Consider the following 19,963-nt stretch of genomic DNA (forward strand, 5'->3'; position numbering starts at 1 on the left):
GGATCACAGTTCAAAGCCGGCATGAGCTGAACCATGATGTTGGCTCAGTGGATTCACAATTATCCATCCCAAGTCTTAAGTAGATATGTTAGTTAGCTTTCCATTACTGTGACTAACTATTGAGAAAATCAGCTTAAAGGAGGAAAGATTTATTATTTATTTTGCTTCATACTTTCATATGATTCTGTCTATGGTTACATAGGCCTGTGGCTGTGGCCTAAGGAAATGGAAGATCATAGCGAGGAGCACTACTGGAACAAGGCTGCTCACTTTATGGTGGCCAAGAAGCAAAGAGAGCAAAAGATAGAGGAGCTAGGAACAATGCATACTCTTCAAAATCACACTTTGGGTGGACTACTTGCTTCAGTTAGGCCCTACCTCATAAACCATTGAGCTCTATTCATCTCATGAGCTAATCAATCACCTCTCAATACCATCACTAGATAGGGCCAAGCCTTTAACACATGAGCCTTTGGAGACATTATATATCCAAGCCATAACAATTGAGATGCTATGTAAGCAAGTTAGGACCCTGACCTAGCCTGAGAATCACAGGCAGGTACATGGAACATGGGATAGGAGAAGAAAAGCTTTAAGAGAAAGATGAATAGAGTCAATCAGATAATAGCAGAATGAAGACCACTGAGCTCAGAGAAAGTAGTAGAGAAGTACCTTGCTGAGAAACTGAAGCAGAAGGGAAAGGGAGATTGGACCAAAGCAAAGCTGGAGAGGTAGGCAGAATCCTCAGGAACCAACTTCATGGTATTGGTTTTACATCAGAAGAGAGGTGGAAAGCCACTGGAGAATGTTAATTGAATGGTTTCTCTGTTGTGTTTTTAAAAGTTCTTGTTCATGACTCAAAGCTGATCTTATTTATGTAACTTCCTTGGGATTCTAATAGAAGAGTGGGAATGTGCTGATGACTTTGCAACTTGTTCTCCAGATTTGGTAGTTGTAGAAAACTCCACAGGTCCCATGCTACTCACCATCAGTACATACCTGAAGAGCACTGCCAGGAATCTGGTTGCAGATCTGGGCTAGATTAAATCCAGTATTGTTTGTAGCATGATAGATTTAATATATATTGGCTCTCAGCCTCAATGCTTTATCAGAGAAATAAATGGAAACTTATTCCAAACTGAGAGGGTAAAGAGATCCGTTTATGGAAAAGAGCCTCCTTATGTACATATTCTGTAAACTATGGATCAAAAGCCAGAAGAGTCGTGCCAGCCATGAATAATGAAATCACACATCCAAAGGTCTGGATGGAGCCAGACATCCTCATAATTTCTTTTTGAGGGGGAAAAAAACATTAAGGCTTTTGCCTCATGCTGAATGCTTTGAAGATAAGTGCTCTGAAGTCAGAGGAAGATAGTGATCACATTCAGTAGAGACAGGTGAACTCTTGCAATTGGCTTTATTTAAATAGCATGGCCTGGCATTCCAGCCTGCCCTGCCAGACAAAGAGGGCTACAGGGGACTTCATGGAGCTTGAAGGACATTTTCATCTCCTATAATTTGGTTGTTCCATGATGTCAGATGGCTGATTGAGCTGATCTTACTTTGGAATGTTCTTACTTAGGATATGGACCAAGTAAGAACAATACAAATGTTGTGGAATTGCCAGAAACAAACAAACAAACAAGCAAACAATACCCTGTCCCTGCACAACCACAATTGGAGTCGCAAGTATACCACAGGCAATTAGGTTTTTAAAATTCTGACTCACTCTCTAACCAATCAAGCCTTAGCTCTGCCCTGCCTTCCACCCTCAGTTGCAATGTAAATGTGAGTGCTAAGGGAGGGCCAGAAGTTGCTCCATTGGGTCCCAGGTATAGAACAAGGAAGGAGAATTCATTCCAGCTTTTAGAGGGAGCATGGACTCTGCTTCAGTGTGTACTTCTGGTCTTCGGAACTATGAAACAATAATGTGATCATTTGCTATAGTGGGCCTAGGATTCTAAATCTTTCTTTAAGATGACTATTCAATCCTGTGGTTTCAATTGCACTCACAGGGCTATGCCCTCTTCTCTTCACCGCCCCCCCCTCCGGCTCCCCCAGTTCTTAAGTACTGGCCTGGAGCTCTTTCCTGAATTCTAGATGATTCTAAGCACCTCCCAATATGGTAGGATCACAGAATCCCAGTGTCTACATACTTCCACGTATGTGAAGTAATCTCTCCTGTATATTTATTCTATTCTTAATAAGGTCTTCTCTTTGTCTTTTTCAAATCAAGATCTTCCTATGTAGCCTAGGCTGGTCTTAGACTCCTGATCCTCCTCCATCAATCCTCTGGGACTGAGATGACAGGTATGCCTAGTTTTAATAATTCCTTGTCTAGCTTAATGGCTTCACCACGCACGTGACTATCCAACCTCAAATCTTAATGTTGACCTGATTATTTCCTTCTCCCTTACATTTATCTGACCTCTTAGACCTCAATCATTTCTGACAAGTCTCAAAGAGTGCATCCAGTTTAAGTGTTCTTCATGGCTAGGTAAGAATCTGAGCAGATCTGATGTCCTGGGTCTGGGACAGGTGCCAAGAGGTCCAGACAAGAAGCCATTTGGGATAAGAGATTTATGTGAATTTGTGAGAAGAGAGTCTAGCCTCACCAGCCTACAACCATACAACAAGGTCATGCTTCCTTTTTATAATGCAAATTATAACGACAAGAGACCTCCTCTGCTTGCCTCAGGAAATGTGTCTTCCTAAAAATGTCCTTGTGTTATTTCCTAAACTCCCTATAGCAATGGCTCATGTGTATTCGCAAATCAAACTGGCACCTGCTGCCATCAGAAAGCACATTAGACAGAGGCCTTTGGGCCATGTATGTCAGAACCCCTGAGAAACTACTATATGAAAGACAGCAGAATCTACAGCTTCTATTGTTGAGAAAGATGCTGAGGATCTTCACATAAAGTAGCAGTGGAGAGGACCATAGTTTTACTGGCCATGCTAGTGGTTGGAGCTCCCATAATACTTGTCTTCCTGTTCTTTACTTCTGGCTCTTTACTCTTCATGGTTGGACTTTATTCACTCTGCTCACTACATGGAAGATGATAGATATAGCTGTCTGTTACTCTACTTGTAGAAAGTTCTTTTTTCAAGTCAAGATCTTACTATGTTAGCCCAGGCTGGCCTTGTACTCTTGGCTTTTCCTCCATCAGGCTTCACAAATACACTGGAAATAAAAAGTTTCTCTGGTGACATCTACAAATCATTTCCAGGACAGCTTCTCCTCAATTCTGTAGGTTTTAAACCTCATCTTTAGCTGATGACCATATCTAAGGATAAATAGCCAAAATAACAAGTAGGCCCATTCAGGCACATCTCTCTATAGCTAGGAGATATGGTTATAAATAGATTACTACAAGAGAGGGTCAATAGATACCACATGTCACTGCACATACATCTTTGTTGGTCTTCCTTTTTTGCTTGGGCCCAGGGTTGTCCACATTTCCACTGCTTCCAAAGCCACAAAGCAAAGCCTCCTCACTGCCATTAGGACATACATAGCACAAGCATTTCTGAAGGAATAAGAAAAGGGCTCTCCATGTGACTACTGATAATACCACACCCCAAAAATGTCCATAAAATTAATGGTTATTGCCAGGCGCCAGTGGCTCATGATAGCTACTCAGAAGGCTGAGATCTGAAGATCACAGTTCAAAGCCAGCCAGGGCAGGAAAGTCCATGAGACTCTTATCTCCAATAAACCACTAGAAAACCAGAAGTGGCGCTGTGGCTCAAGTGATAGAGTGCTAGCCTTGAGCTGAAGAACTGAGGGACAGCACCCAGCCCCAGAGTTCAAGCCCCACAACCGACCAAAAAAAAAAAATAGTGGTTATATCTAGAGAAGGATGTGGAAGGAAGCAAGGTGAGGGAAAGTGATGACAACGTCCAGGGTGTACACAGAGAGGAGGTGACAATGGTTAGAATAATTGAGGAAAAGTACCAAGGTTAAACTGGAGATCCATGTTTAAGTAGTCAGGACCAAAGGAGATGAGAGTGGGAGATTTGCAGTACAAACTAGCAGATAAAGTTTAATTGACCCAGGATTCCTTTTAAAGGACCGGGAGATTTGATTGATCGATTGATTGATTGATTGATTGATTGTGTGTGTGTGTGTGTGTGTGTGTGTGTGTGTGTGCGTGAGAGAGAGAGAGAGACAGGGAGACAGAGACAGAGACATAGGAGGAGAGAGACACAGAGACACAAAGAGACAGAGATAGAGACAGAGAAAAACAGAAACAGAGACAGACCAGGAAGACAAAGCAGATGAAGGCAGGCAGATTCTGAAATTTAGTTAATTCTCCCTGTATTTCTAGGTGCATCAGGTTGTAGAATCCATTGCAAGTGTTTGTCTTCCACCTGTAAAACCTGCTGCCATTTTTAATGGGCAAGAATAGTGGGGCACAATGCACCATTTGACCTGAGCCAGCAGAGAGCCACTGGTTTGGAAATGATAGGAAGTGGGACTGCCTGATCTCAAATGGAAACCGTTGCTTTACCCTGCGGCCTGGACCACTTCTCATAGGATGTGATGCTGGTAGTTTTGCGATGGTCCATTCTGGTCCAATACAAGTTTCTGGCCTTACCTAGGAAGTCAGTAGTGTTAAAGTTGACAGCTGAGGCTGATGTAAAGGGGCCATTTAGATGTATTCTCACTTGCAGCATGTTATACAAATGCTTGGGCTTACTGAGAAAGGCTTGGGGAATAGAAGTTTGTGGCTTGACAGAGTGTAATTAACACATCATCGACACAAAGCCCTAAGATGGACACTGCAGCCCCACTGTGATTATTCTGAGGAAACACACTGTAATTGTATCATCTCATCCAAATGCATTGGGACAAGCAGTTATGTGCTGGATGAAAGTCAAGACAGATTAAGAAGCGCTTATGCCAGGGGAAGCTTTCCTGGGCAGCAGGAGGAGGCAAGAGGTGAGAGGAGACTGGAAGGAGCTGATTAAATAATCCACTGCTATACTGTAGAAATGTGGTGTGTAAACCTGAAACTGCATTGTGGAAGGAGATGTGGCTACGAAAAAGTGGAAAGATTAGAATAGAGAGCAGACAAAAAACCAGTGCAGTCCTGGAACTCAGATATTACTTTTGTGCAAGGGCTTTAGAGGTATTTGCAAATCGCTCTTTGCATGTGGCTTACTTGAACAAAGAGAAAATCTTGGTAGCAGTTTGCTAAAACAACAATGAAGATCAGGGAGGTTTTTCTCTTTTTTTCCACCAGTAAATCTCTTCTAATCACTCCTCTCTCCTCTATTCTCTGGTACTAAATCTTGTCCATGAGTCTTTCTTAAGAAGTTGTCCTTTCCTCCTTTCTGACCCCTTCATAACTGGAGCCGTCAGGGGTAGAAAGTCTGGGGGTGCAGTCTCAGATGGCATACACTGCACACACAGGGGCGGGGGGAGTACTTTATAGAACTTAAAAATTGAAATAAATACACTGATGTTCTACTTTTGAATAAACTATATGTAGTTTAATTATATTTAGTGTATTGAGACTGATTTCTAAAGAAACTAAATTATAACACAGGTAGTGCTGTAAGGATAGCTTTCTATCCTGATCACTGTAGAAGAGATTTCTATATGGAGAAGGAGGCTGGGTCAGTCTCAGATTCTATGAAATAAAGAATGAGCTGCAATGAAAGGAATCAGCAAAGAAAAACGCAGCATGGGGAAATAGTCCCTTCTGTTGACCTACATTCTCTGATTCCTAACTCACTGTCTGCTCACTCTCAGGTCAGTAGATTGGTGAAACTGGTTCTTTTGCCGTGTTTTACCTATATGTAGCTCTGAAGGCTGAGCCCGGAGCATCGCTTGAGTCCAGGAGTTCTGGGCTGCAGTGTGCTATGCCGATTGGGTGTCTGCACTAAGTTTGGCATCCATATGGTGACCTTCCAGGAGTGGGGGAACACCAGGTTGCCTAAGGAGGGATGAACCGGCCCAGATCAGAAAACCTGGTCCTCATCATGCGCCAATCTGTCCCTTTGGAATGTTCTTGCAACGATTTCTCCCTTCCCTCTTCACACACAATCTGAGTTGTAGAGAGCAGGTCTCACTTAACCAGATGCCCAAAGGAGAGCATCTTCTCCAAGACTCAACCGAACTCTCTCTCTTTCCTCTGCCCCCATCCCTCCAGCACAATATCCAATGCAAGGATGCCCATGGAGCAGTTCTCAGTTCAAGGCAATCAAAGAGAACAGGGCCATAACCCCTGCTGAGAAGAGTAATGCTCCAAGCTGTGCTATGTATGATGAATTTTAGTCCAAGATGCTTATGTGTATAGTATGCGTGAGGTTGGGGAATTACCGGCTGTAAAGTAGACACCACCACCTTAGCATGGCATGTTTGTGGGAAAGAAAGGAGAGGGAGGACCTAATATTGACTAACAAACAAGAGGTCCAACTTGGTCCCTTCTTTCCAAGAATCTGGGTTTATAGAGCAGGGACCATGAATCTTGGGTATTTCAACGATCTTGCCCAGGGTCCTGTAGTGTAGCTAATAATTGGGTTAGCACCATGTTTATTGGTAAAGTTTCTATGTTATACACTGAAAACAGGATATTGCTAAAATTTTCTGTATCGCAACATTTGGAAAAACATCCATAACCACTTAAAAGGTCATACTTGTACTCAGTAACCCTTCATTTTGAATTTCAAGTTATGTGCAATTAAATTGTATAATTTAAAATATAATGATGTTGCTGTATTAGCAAGATAGACATACTTGGTGATGCCTACCACAGAACACAAAAGAGCTATTTTGTTTAAACAAGATAATTCAAATGTCTGATTTGCCTAAAGCTCATAAAATACTATGTCATTAAATCATGTTTTCATTTATGTAAGATGAGTGTCATAGGGAAATTATGTACAGGAGTATAGTGTATTGTTATTAAATTACAAACATATTAGGGGAAATACTTTTAAAGTAAAATAAACTTAGCTATACTAATTTATTTACCCATTTCATAAACAATAATTGACATCTCCCAGAGGCTGGAAATGATTCTACCAACTGGATGCAACCAATCCTCTACAGAGTAAATGGATAGAAGGTAGAAATTGTAGGAGGCTGAGTAAGTACTCACAAAAGGTCCTCATCTTGGGCTGGGAAGGTAGCTCAGCGGTAGAGTGCATGCCTTGCAAGCATGAGACCCTGGGTTCAATTCCTCAGCACCACATAAACAGAAAAAGCCGGAAGTGACACTGTGGCTCAAGAGGTAGAGCACTAGCCTTGAGCTGAAGAGCTGAGGGACAGCGCCCAGATCCAGAGTTCAGGCCCCATGACCGGCAAAAAAAAAAAAAAAAAAAAAAAAAGGTCCTCATCTGAAAGCCAACATATGTTACTTTATATGGAAAAGCAGCCTTTGCAGATATGGTTACATTAAGGATCTTTTTTTCTTTTCTTTTTTTTTTTTTGGGTCCAGTCGTGGGGCCTGAACTCTGGGCTTGGGCACTGTTCCTCAGCTCTTCAGCTCAAGGCTAGCGCTCTACCACTTGAGCCACAGCACCACTTCCGGCTTTTTTCTTTTTGCTTATGTGGTGCTGAGCAATCAAACCCAGGGCATCATGCATGCAAGGCAAGCGCTCTACCACCGAGCCACCTTCTCAGCCCCAACATTAAGGATCTTGATATGGGAAAAAATTCTGGCCTATCAAATGGGTTCTTTATGCAGTCATGTTTTGGATTTTTGTTTTTGTCAGTTGTGGGGTTTAAACTCGAGGCCTAGGCGCAGACCCTGACCTTTTTTGCTCAAGGCTAGCACTCTACCACTTTGAACCACAGCTCCACTTCTGGTTTTCTGGAGGTTAATTGGAGATAAGAGTCTCATGTACTTTCCTGCCCGGGCTGGCTCTGAACTACGATCCTCAGATTTCAGTATTATAGGTGTGAACCACCAGGGCCCAGCATTTTTTATTTTTGCTTTTTAAAAATGTCTGTGTGTTTAAATCAGGGCTTAGCTACTGTCCCTTATCTTTTTTACTCAAGGCTGGCATCCTACCACTTGAGCCACAGCTCTACTTCTGCCTTTTTAGTGATTAATTGTAGGTAAGAGTTCTTGTCGACTGGCTGATTTCTAACCATGATCCTCAGATGTTAGCTTCCTAAGTAGCTAGGGTTACAGGCATGAGCCACTGTTATCCTACTACGTGTTCTTCTAAGAAGGAGGCAGACACAATTTAACCAAAGAAGAGCAGGCAATGTGAAGATGGAGTTGAGAAAGTCTTGAAGCTGTGGGCACAAGACAAGGAATGCCAACAGCCACCAGAAGGAGTCAGAGGCATGGGACAGATTCTCCAATAGTACCTACAAGGGTAATGTGGCCTGCTGGCACCTTGATTTTAGCCTAGAGAAGCTAATTTTGGACATCTGACTGATAGAGTGTGAGAGAATAAACCTCTCTTGTTTTAAACTGCCAAGGTTATGGTCATTTGTTACAGCAGCAATAGGAAATGAAAACAGATGCACACACATACCCATGGTTTCACCTGTGGTCTTGGATAAAATTGGGAAAATGAAATGGTAGCTAACGGGGACATTTCACAGAGCACAGCTCAAGCAGGCCTAGTGGAACAGGAGCAATGTAGAGAGGATAGTGGGAACACAGTGTTTCACAGGTGGGCAGGGAGGGCTCTGTGGGTGTGGAGAACAAATGAAAAGTCAGGAAGCCAGACAGAGCAGGGTAAAAGCTGTTGGATGATGTTACAATGACATGCTGGAGCACCTCATGTAGGACTTACTAGTTACAGTGAGGAAAGTAGATTTTAGATTTGTCAGCTGTGAAGACACTGAAGGACTTTAGCAGGGACTAACATGCTTTTAATTTATATTACATAGCTACTGGCCTATAAAGAATGGATTGTAAGGGCCAAAGAAAAAGCTAGGAGGCAGTGTTGTCGCAACATGCTGGTGGATCACACCAACACACCATCTTGTTACCAAAACCAGCTTATCCTCTGGGTAATCCTATTTCAAATGATGGTACTGCTAGTTCCTCAGCAACGGAAGGCAAACGTGTGAGTGATCCTTTTTACTTTTCCAACATTCTCTCTCACTTCTGCCATCACACATCATCAGTAGTCTTTAAACCTATGAGATCTTGCCAGGCAATTACCATTAATTCTCATTTTGCTCAGGCCCTCGGTGTCTTTGCCTTTGGTTTGGCGGAATAGATGAATCTCTCTGATTCACTGAGTGAATTTGTTCCTTGAATGCACTATGTGTAAAATACAAAGAATAGTTGTCTCACCGCTGTGATGATTTGAATATGGAGTGTCCTCTCAAAACACAAGTTAAAGGCTTAGTCCTGAGCTGGTATATTCAATCACGGAGAGGTCACTCCATTACGAGGACTCTGACCAAATCCATGCACTGGTCTATAGATGGAGCCACATTTTGAACTCACTTTTGGAAGGTAGTGGAAATTAGGCAGTGAGGCTACTTGGGAGAACAGGTCATCAATGGGGCATGCCTAGAAGCGTATATCTGGTTCCTGGCTCCTTCTGCTCAGTCTCTGCTTCCTTTGCCACAATGTTCTGCTTTCTTGCACACATTATAGCAACAAAGCCAGCTGACACAGACTGAAACCTATAAAATCAAGAGCCAACCTTTTCTCTTTTAGATTGGTTTTCTCAGGCATTTTGCCACACAAGTGACAAAGACACCTCTCATGTCTTAGAGGTGAGCAAACCATGAAGTGCTTAGCACAGTGAATACCACTAAGAAACAATAACTGTCAGCCACCACCCTCATCTTCTTCACTATCTCCTTCATGATCTTCATCCATTTCTTCATCTGTCATTCTCATCTTTGTACTAACTGGCTCCCCCCTCTTTTCACCTCCCACATACCATGATGGAATTAGCCTTCCCAAAGTGCTCACTTGTTCTTGAACAACTACAGGATTCCCTCTGATGTAAGCTGTGTGAGCCTCACCGTCTGGCTCTCAGCCCTTCTCCTTTTCCAGCCCTTCTCTCAGCCCTTCTCTTCCCCCTACTCATTTTCCCACACTCCCACCAGCTGCCAACTCTGCTGCTTCCTGAACACAAGCCTGGGCTATGTCTGCTTTCTCGCCTCCAGGCCTCTTATCCCCAGCACTGCTGCTTCCTCTGATGCTTGTTACATTTGTCTTTCCAGTCTTTAAAAACCCTTCTAAACTTCACCCTTCTCTTCCTTGAGTATGCTTATTTATCTATGTGTCTTTATTGGGGGTAGTTTAGAGACCCTTTTTCCACCTTGCTTTTATCATTGAGACCTGGATGTTAACAATTTAATCTGAGGCAGTTTCCAAATGTGTTTGTTTCTCTGCCTATAAAAAGAACCCCTTCCGATGGGCCTCATAGGCTGCCAGTCCTAAGAGGGATGAGAGAGTAGAAATCACTTCCCTGGCCTGGAAGGAGATTTTCTTAAAAGACAACACCAGAAGCAGGCAAATTTGAATGAGAAGTAAATGAAAAATAAATAAATGGAACCAGAATTATAAAGAATAAAGAATTGCAAAGGACAAAATCATTACAGAAAGACCCTTGATATTTCTGTTCTCTCCTGTCTTATACAATTCTCCTTCTGCCCATTTCTCCACATAGGACCATAGGATCCAACCTGATGGTTTCTGGGTCACTAAGTGACCTGCTAGGATGAGGAGCCCACCTATTTCTCCCCTTGAATCCAGAGCTCATAGCCAGCCCTTGTCTAGCAGCCCTGATGGCTAAGCACAAAGGGTCATTGCACATGTCAAAGAAATTGTAGGTTACAGATTCATGAGAGAAAGGGAAGTCACAGCATTTCCTTAACAAGGACATGGAGTCCCTGCACTGAGAGGCTGGGGAAGGTAAGTGCAGGGTGGGTGACCACGGGGAGAATATCAAGTTTAGAATTTACAGAGAGGCTGAGGGAGACCATTTCCTTGCATGGTCCAACATGGTCTGGACAGTGAAGGGGAAGAAGTGTTGAGCTATCAGTTCAGTGATGCTCTTGGATCTCATGGTTGCTTGCCTTCCTCATTGCCAGGCAACCTCACAGTTGCCTTACCCACCCAAGGCTCATCTACAGGTTTGTAGAAGAAAGACAATTTCTACTCCAGTATCAGAAAGTTTAGAAGATTATTGTGTTCTTCTTCCCTTTCCCCAAAGGAAGAGGAATTTGCCTTCCTCATGATGCAAGAGAGGTAGAAAAACCTGGGATCATATCACAAATACCATTATTGCGTGAGGTTGCTTGGCCATAAAAATGGGGAACAAACTCAGTTCCTTCCTTGCTTTCTTGGCTTGTTCAGGCAAATTGGTCCTTTATATTCCCAGACTCCACAGTGGGTCACAAACCCATAGGAGGCCCTATCTGCCTATTGGTTTTCCCTCCCTCTGACTCAGTGAGAATGTCTATCTGCCTGGCCTTGGACTTCAGAAGGGAGTAAGAAAAGACATGTCTGGTTCCAGGTACCCCACAATGCTGCCTGTATTCCCCTTCTTTCATTATCTCTGGATACTTGCTGAACTCATAGTAAAGTAGGCCCCATCTTTAGTTCCCCAGTGTGGAAGTTTACTCCATCACTTGACCTATTAGAAACTAAAGAGAACCTCCAAGCCAATAACCATTGAGTAAAGAATTCCATGTATCTACATGGTAGTTTCAAATGTTGAATGTGGTTGGATCTGAAGCAAGGGTAGCCCAGGGAGAAATGAGTGGCTTTTTTTGCCCTTCTGAAACCCGCTACAGAATCAGGAGGATCGGAAATCTCTAGAGATGCTAGCAAAGACCCCGAGGCTTAATAGCTTGATTACCCTCCAAGGATTTGGTAATGGCCATCCTAAAGGACAAAACACAGGGACTCCAACATACTTGTTCATGCCTTTAGCCCCCTGCTAGACCTTCAGCTCTTCACAAGCTGGAACTGTGCCTTATTCATCTTTGTCTTCAACTCTCAAGCCTACTTCCTGGCATAGGTAGGAAACTTACATTTATTGAAAAGAATTTAAAGTAGAAAGAATGGAACATTCTAGTGGGAATTTCCAGAGAGGCAGAAGGTCATGGGCTATGTCAAGATCAAAAAGAATTCTCCCAGAATAGCACCAATCATCTCATTTGAATGAGAAGTAAATGAAAAATAAATAAATGGAACCAGAATTATAAAGAATAAAGAATTGCAAAGGACAAAATCATTACAGAAAGACCCTTGATGTTTCTGTCTCTCCTGTCTTATACAATTCTCTTTCAATTGCCACATGTGTCTTCCTTGCCTCTGTTGACCCTGTGTTACACATGAACACACATTATGTACACTTATTCTTATCAACTGAGTATATGCTAAATTGTTACCTGGAATAAAATCCATGAAGAAATAAGGATCCAATACACTTATGATCCTTATGATTACAGATCTCCAAGAACTCCCTGTGGGGGCTTTTTAGATGTATAGCAAGGATCCATTAGCTAGCCATTTTCTGACCAACAAGAGCCAGGTAGGTTCAACTGATGTCCTGAAAGTCTGCCTTGGGGCACTACCTGTAGCCTATTATTGAAGTTACTGCTAGTTTTGAAATAGTGTTTACTTTTAATCTCTGATAATATAAATCTCACAGGTAAGAAGAGTCCCACTGCAGCCATTCCCAGCCCCCGTGAAAAGCCAGAAAAGATGATGAGAAGTTAGGAGATGAGAAAGCCTAGGGCCCATCATTTGACTGGCACAACAATCATCTCTAACATGCAGAAAGGAGATAAGGACTTCTGCTTTGCTTTGCTCATGTTGCAAAAAGACACCACTGATCTGAATTTCAGATGATGGCATAATAGGTCATTTATGCAAATCAAAAACAAGCTTATATTGTGTTGCTATGAATAAAATCCATGCAACAATCCAGGCAGGCATTTTTCCCTTGTTAATTCTTATATTTTGTTTGCATTTAATACACCATTAAGATCTAAAGTCCTAAAATTTGTCTGTTCAACCAAAATTTATTGGCATGCCCTGTGTTCTGTGCTAGGCAGCAGGCTCTAGGGAATCTTCAGTGCTGGCAGTCTATTGAGTGAGATCAGATATGCTCACAATTACAATACAGAAATGCAATTATAATTCTGCTAAAGGGGCTATAAGACAGTGGATTCACTTCATAGGGCTCTGTAACAAAGTGCCACTGAACCACGTGGTTTAAAACAACAGAAATCTATTCTCTTACAGTTCTAACAACCAGAAGTCTGAAATCAAAGTGTTGGCTGTGCCATGCTCTCTAGAAGGACCTAAGAAATGATTCTTTCGTCTCTCTCCCTAGTTTCTGATTGTTGTCAGTCTTCCTTTGACTTCATCTTCACCAACACGTGACCTTCTCCTACTATGTCTCTATCCCTGGCCTTCTTATGAGAACGTTAGTTATATTAAATTAGGAGGCCACCCTACTCCAGTATGATCTCATCATAATTGATCATATCTCCCCTGACCCTATTTTCAAGTAAAGTCACATCTGAGGTATTGGTGTTATGGCTTCAGCCTACCTTTGCTCAGGTACAATTCAATCCATGACCAAGATGTCTTTAAAATGTGTTGCCCAGCTGGAAGCCAGTGACTCATACCTGTCATCTTAAATTATTTGAGGGCTAAGATTTGAAGGATCTGGAGTCAATGGCATCCCAGGCAGAAAAGTTCCTGAGACTCCATCCCAGTGGAGGGAAGCTGGACACAGTAGTGCATGCCTGTCATTCCAGCAACTATAGGAAGCCTGAAATAGGTAGATCATGGTCCAGGCACAGGTCAGTAAAAAACAGGTTTGGGGTCACACCTCCATAGTGGAATACCTGTCTAGTAAGTGTAAGGCCTGAGTTCAAACCCTTACACCAAAAATAAAAGAAAAAATAAAAAAGAGAGCGACATTCACTTGACAGGAAAGAGGAGTCTTAGCCCCATCCAAACTTACTGAACCCTAGCTACATTTTTGAAAGGTCCTCCTCCCATGATGCTTTGCACAGCCCATTAGCATTTGAGAAGTACTTCTCTCTCATGGGTAGAAGTCAGAAAGGTACAGACATATGGTTTCAGCATACACTCTTGCTGATGAAATTGATGACAGGAGAGAAATGCCAGCCTGTGTCCCACTTCCTACATGCCATATGCTTCCTGTGAGCTTCAGGATTCAAAATACTCCTTCCTCTCTTTGTTGTCCTTTGGCAGTTCCTCAAAATCGAACTAATGATGTATGCGTCTGCAATTTTTACGTGACTTTCTAAGATTTTTGCAGTCATATTCCCTCATCCATCAGCTACAGCTGATTTTTAAATCAAGTCCCTGGCACGGACCCCTGTGACTTCACAGCTGCTTTTGAACACCATTCTTCAGCCAGTAATCAAATATCACATGGTCAGCTGCCCTGCAGCACAGGCTCTGGAAGCGGCAGGGTAGAACAAAAAGTTTGCAGCACCGTATGCTCTAAGTGCACTAGAGAATGCAAATCTCAATTGGAATTTTCTTCAACATTCTTTACAGAATATGTTTGGTTGATCCTGGTTGGCTTAAAAAGTGAAACAAAGCCTCTAGAGGAAGACAGAACAGTCTCCAAAATTCAGACTATAAATATACAATACAGATCTCCCTAGGCATAGTAGTACTGTAATCCTAGTTACTTGGGAAGCTTGCTGTCCAAGGCCAGCCATGGCAAAAGGCAAGACCCCATATCTCAACAAATAAAACAGGTATGGTGGTGGACATCTATAATTCTAGCTATTTAGGACACATAGGTAGGAGGATCAGTTTAAGGCTGGTCCTGGGGAAAAAAACTCCATGCTCTAGGTGACCAATAGGTAAAGTGTAAAATAATAGGGAATAGTTCTAATGGTAGAGTGACTGTTTGGAAGTATGAGGCCCTGAGTTCAACTCCCCTTCTGCCAATATCTATCATATGTCATTATTACATAACATATACACATACATATAGCATACCTGACTTTATTTTTTTTGTTTTTGTCTTCCAGTCATGATGTTTTCCAGGTGGGAACTGAGCACCATTGTACATTTCCTTCCCATACTCTTTAACTTTATTTTAAAAATTGGAACTAGGCTTCTTCCATAGTAACATACACTTTCAGTCTACCTACCAGTGGCCCAGATTAAGAACATGAAGGAAAACACAGCCCAACAACTCATGATTGTTCAGAGCTGGTCACACACAAGGTGCTCACGACAATCCACTCAGCAGCCACACCCTTGTTTCAAACTGGATCCCAATAAAATGGATACTTGGACATAACAAGGTCATTTCTTCTACTCTCCACTGCAGTTCAAGTACAAGAACTATATTCATTGTCATGAACTATTCCTTCTAGTAACATCCTACCAGGTAAAGAATATGATTTTTTTTTGACAGGAAAGGCAGACAGATGGCTTCAGGTAGTCAAGGTTTCAATTGCTCACAGTCAGCAAATTCCAGTTGGTTTCTCATTCTGTCGGATCAATAAGCAGCTATGCTTCTGTGTATAATTCTGTCCCAGATTCCCCAACCCTAACAGCCATTTCTTCAGCTTCCCTCTCCCACCCTGCCCCCAGAGTAGTCTTTTTTTTTTTTTTTTGTCAGTCCTGGTACTTGAATTCTGGGCCTGGGCGCTGTCCCTCAGCTCTTCAGCTCAAGCCTAGTGCTCTACCTCTTGAGCCACAATAGCACTTTCCAGTTTTCTGGTGGTTTATTGGAGATAAGAGTCTCACAGACTTTCCTGCCCAGGCCAGGTTTGAACCGTGATCCTCAGATCTTAGCCTCCTGATTATAAGAGTGAGCCACCAGTGCCTGGCTCCAGAGTAGAGTCTTAATAACTCCTGGCATCACTGAGCTATGTACTATAACAAAAATAATGAAGGATGGATCAGAGAGACACAGCTCTAGCTATGTGCTCAGAACTTGTTCAGGGCCATCCAGGCTTTCTCCTGCATAGAGGAAATGCAGACCAAACTGCACTCTGTCAGCAAGAACAAGCCCTGGTTTCTGTCACAGTCCTATCTGTCCCAGATAGGATGCAGAAGAAAAACAGCCTGTGTGAGAAGAATTAATGTGACAGGGTAATCACTGCTAGTCATAAACCCCTCCAAAGGCCTTAGAGCTGCAAAGATTGAAATTGTTGAAGTGCTGTAATCTCTGTTTTGAGACTTCTTTAGTGCCTGAGCTCACATGCAATTGCTGGGAATCCATCCAGGCCCCTCAGTCATTCCCAGGCCAGGATCAGTCATCAGCTTCTGTACCTGCTCAGCCCTCAAAGACCAAAGGACCCCTGGGAGCACACTTCTTCCTGGAAGTGGGATCCTGGGAAATTTGCCTAGCTACTTACTGGAAAGCTTTTATAGGAATGGGATCATCTCAAAAATTACCCACTTCTCTGTCCCCCCCCCCATTTCTTTGATGATACTGGGATTTGAGTTCAAGGCCTCACACTTCTAGGCAGATAAGCTCTACCCCTATGCAGGTGAGCTCTACACTATGTCCCTGACATACACAGCCCTTGTTGTAGGTTTTTTTTTTGTTTTTTGGGGGGGGGATTTTTTTTTGGTTGGGAGGTGGATAGAGTTTCAGACAGAGATAGGCCTGGGACCTACCTCAGTTATAATAAGGCCTTCTAACTATGCTTCCTATGTAGCTGGGATTATGGGCATGAACTACCTACCCCACCTGGCTAGGATGACTTTTCTAAAAAGCTATTCTGAGATGGTAGGATCAAGACCATTCTGCCATTTCTCATACTTTTTCACTAGTATCTTCTTTCGCTTCTTGAAATTCCAAGGGAAATTGGAATAAGAAATAATGTCAATTGAAGATCCTTACTCTGAAAACCTGAAATCTAAAACTTGGAGCATGTACTTGAAGTTATAAGCAGAAAGTTTCACCTGACCTCCTGTACCAAGTCACAGTCAAAGGCTGCTGGGTGCCTGGGGCTCATGCCTGGAATCCTAGCCACTCAGGAGGCTGAGATCTGAGGACTGTGGTTTGATGTCAGTCTGGTCAGGAAAGTTGATGAGACTCTAATCTCCAATTAACCAACAAAAAGTCAGAAATGGAGCTGTGGTTCAAGTAATAGAGTGCTAGCCTTGGGCAAAAACCACTAAGTGATAGTGCCAGGCCCTGAGTTCAAGCCCCAGGACTGGCACCAAAAGCAAGGGTGGTGGTGTCACTAAAATACTGTATGCCTTCAAGCCAACCAAAGTATCTGTGAAGTACTGATAAATTCCAGTTGGGGGCTTGAGGCTCATCCTCAAGGGATCTCATTATGTCTATACAAATATTCCAAAGTAGGAAAAATATTAGAAACACTCTTGGTCTCAACCATTTCCTATCAATTACTCAAGCTGTGGTACCAGACGGTAGGTATTTATTGTGGTCACTGTGTATTCAGCAGTATTCTAGGCACTGTAGCATAGAGAGGCACCCATGATTAGAAAAGGGCTTTAACACTGACCTTGGGAACCTGTGGGCAAAGGAAAACTATCAAGGTATCTGTGTCATTTTAATCCAAAGGGAGAGTTCTATAGCATGGTTGGAAAAGACAACATCAACACAGAGATACCTAAAAGGTTTTTCAGAACAACAAACAACTAGAGACAGCTGTTCAGAGGATGTTCAGCCCTTGGGAATTTTAAATGGCAAGGTAGGATGGCAACCAACTGTATATATGATGTGTCTGGCTCATCATGCAGACAGGGGTGTTCTGAGCACAGCACTCAGCCTGGGTGGGCCTCCATGTCTACATCTGAACATGAGGCCTAGAATATCTATGTCACAGAACTCTTATAAGAGTAGAACACATGACACACACAAGTTCACAATAACATAATACGTTTTAAGCATTCAATAGAAAAAGACTCCTATGGGATTTTCAGTTTTGTGTTTGGTTCTATTCTGGATAACAAGTCATGGTGAGTCAGAGTGTCCCAACAGAGAGAAGACTGCTACCAGGTGTCCTCCAAACTTGGCACTCACAAAGAATGCAATACAGGGTTTCTAGACTTTACCCAGGGTACTTTTCCCTCTCTGTGCACTTAGACTTTGAGGGAAACCTGGGGGGGGGTCATCTGCAGGAGAAGAAAGGCCATCCTATCCCATTTCAGCCTCCCTGCTTGGCTTGGACAGCACCTTCCCAATCTATACTGTTGTCTTTCATATTGGGTCCAATTCCAGCCCACCCCACATGTCTGAAGGCCGGTTTTCAGCACTGCTGCTGCTCTTCTGGCAAAAGTCAGGATTCCTGTTCCAGGCAGACATGGGGCAATGGGGTTGACCCATGGGGAGGTAGCTGGAGGCCTGGCTGTTGTCATAAGTAAACTATGGGCTATTGTCATTGCAGAACTGGGACCCAAGGGTAGCCAGAAAGTGGGATGCCATCTTACAGAGCTGTCAAAGCCAGTTAGTGTGAACTGGAATTCACAGCTTTCATAAGGAAACTCTATGCATTCACTTATTTTTATTTCACCAGATTAGCAAACAAAAAGAAAAGATGTCTAGTTACATATGAATTCCACACACACAATAGTTTGGATGTCCCAAATATTGCATGGAATATAATTATTATATGTATGTATGTGTGTATGTTTATGTATTTAATTAATTTATTTTTTGTGTGTTCTTTTTAAGACAAAGTCTCATGATGTAGCCCATGCTGATCTTGAACTTGTGATTTCCCCCTGCTTTAAATCCAGAGTGCAAAAATTACAGGTATGACTACTCCCACCCAACTCTATACTAATGATTATCCTTTAACTCAAATTCATATTCAGGCAAGCATTTTGTATTTATGCTTCACATAGTTCCTCAGCCATTCTTATATATATATAAAAAAAAACCTGTTGTTTATCTGAAACTCAGATTTGACAGGCCATCTGCATTTTCTCTCTGGCAAGACTCCCACGATCATAGGTCTGTGTAAGGGAAACACAGTTCTGTCTGCTCCTACATCCCATCCAAATCCAAGATCTGCACCACTCTCAGACTGGCCTTTCAGAAAATCCAGGACTTCCACAAATGGCTCCTCCTGCTCCTGCTGGGCCTTTTTTCCTGTTCTTCCCATCACAGTCTCTCCATCATAGCTGGATTATCCTCTTCCTGAGCTCTGAACATGTGCAAAGATGCCTGCCATTGCTCACACAGAAATGTGGCCTTACCTCCCTCTCACTCCTAGTCCCAGCCCCACTTCCCAACCTCCCCTGGTCTCAACATGACTAGAGTGAATTTAGGGTGATGCTCTCCCTGGACACTTGCCCTTTATATCACAAACTGATAACTCTCTGGTGTACAAAATCACACATTTCTTTATTTTTTCTGCACCTCCTCTGAGTACCCCACCGCCCATAGCTGGTAAGCACAGCCAGGTCATGCATGGATTCACACATAGGTGTATGGCTAGGACAGGAAACCAACTCCGAGTGTTTGCACATTATGTCCAGCATGACCTGCACCTGCTCCCCTGCAAGTACAATGACCCCACACACGACTCTACCTTCTTGACCCCAAAGCAATGTGTTTGTGATTGTTCTTTTCAGACAATACTGGGTTTGAATTCAGAAGTTCACTCTTGCTAGGCAGGCCCTCTACCACCTGAGCCATACAGCCAGCCCTGAAGCAACATCTTCCATGAAGCCCTTCCTAATTTCTTCATCAAGAAGCCAAAGTCTTGCAGGGCCTGTAGACCCTCCTTGACTTTCCGTCCTCTCTCGGCTCTTGACTGTGCCTCCCATTGCTCCCTTGCACTCCTTGTGACCCAGTCACATGACCTGCTTACTTACTTCCTATTAAGTACACAAGCTTGGCACCAGACACACTCCTCCTCAGGGCTGTCACTTGGCTTGTTCCTCATGGCTCAGGAAATCTCCCCTCTAGCCCTTGCCACAGTGTCACTTTTAGCAGAAGTTTAACTCTGACCACCGCTTTAGTTGCAGATTCCTTACTAGTAACGTTTGTCCTGCTTCTTCTCTTTTGTTCTCCT

This window comes from Dipodomys ordii, unplaced genomic scaffold (assembly GCF_000151885.1).
Source record: "Dipodomys ordii isolate 6190 unplaced genomic scaffold, Dord_2.0 Scaffold1, whole genome shotgun sequence".
NCBI lineage: Eukaryota > Metazoa > Chordata > Mammalia > Rodentia > Heteromyidae > Dipodomys > Dipodomys ordii.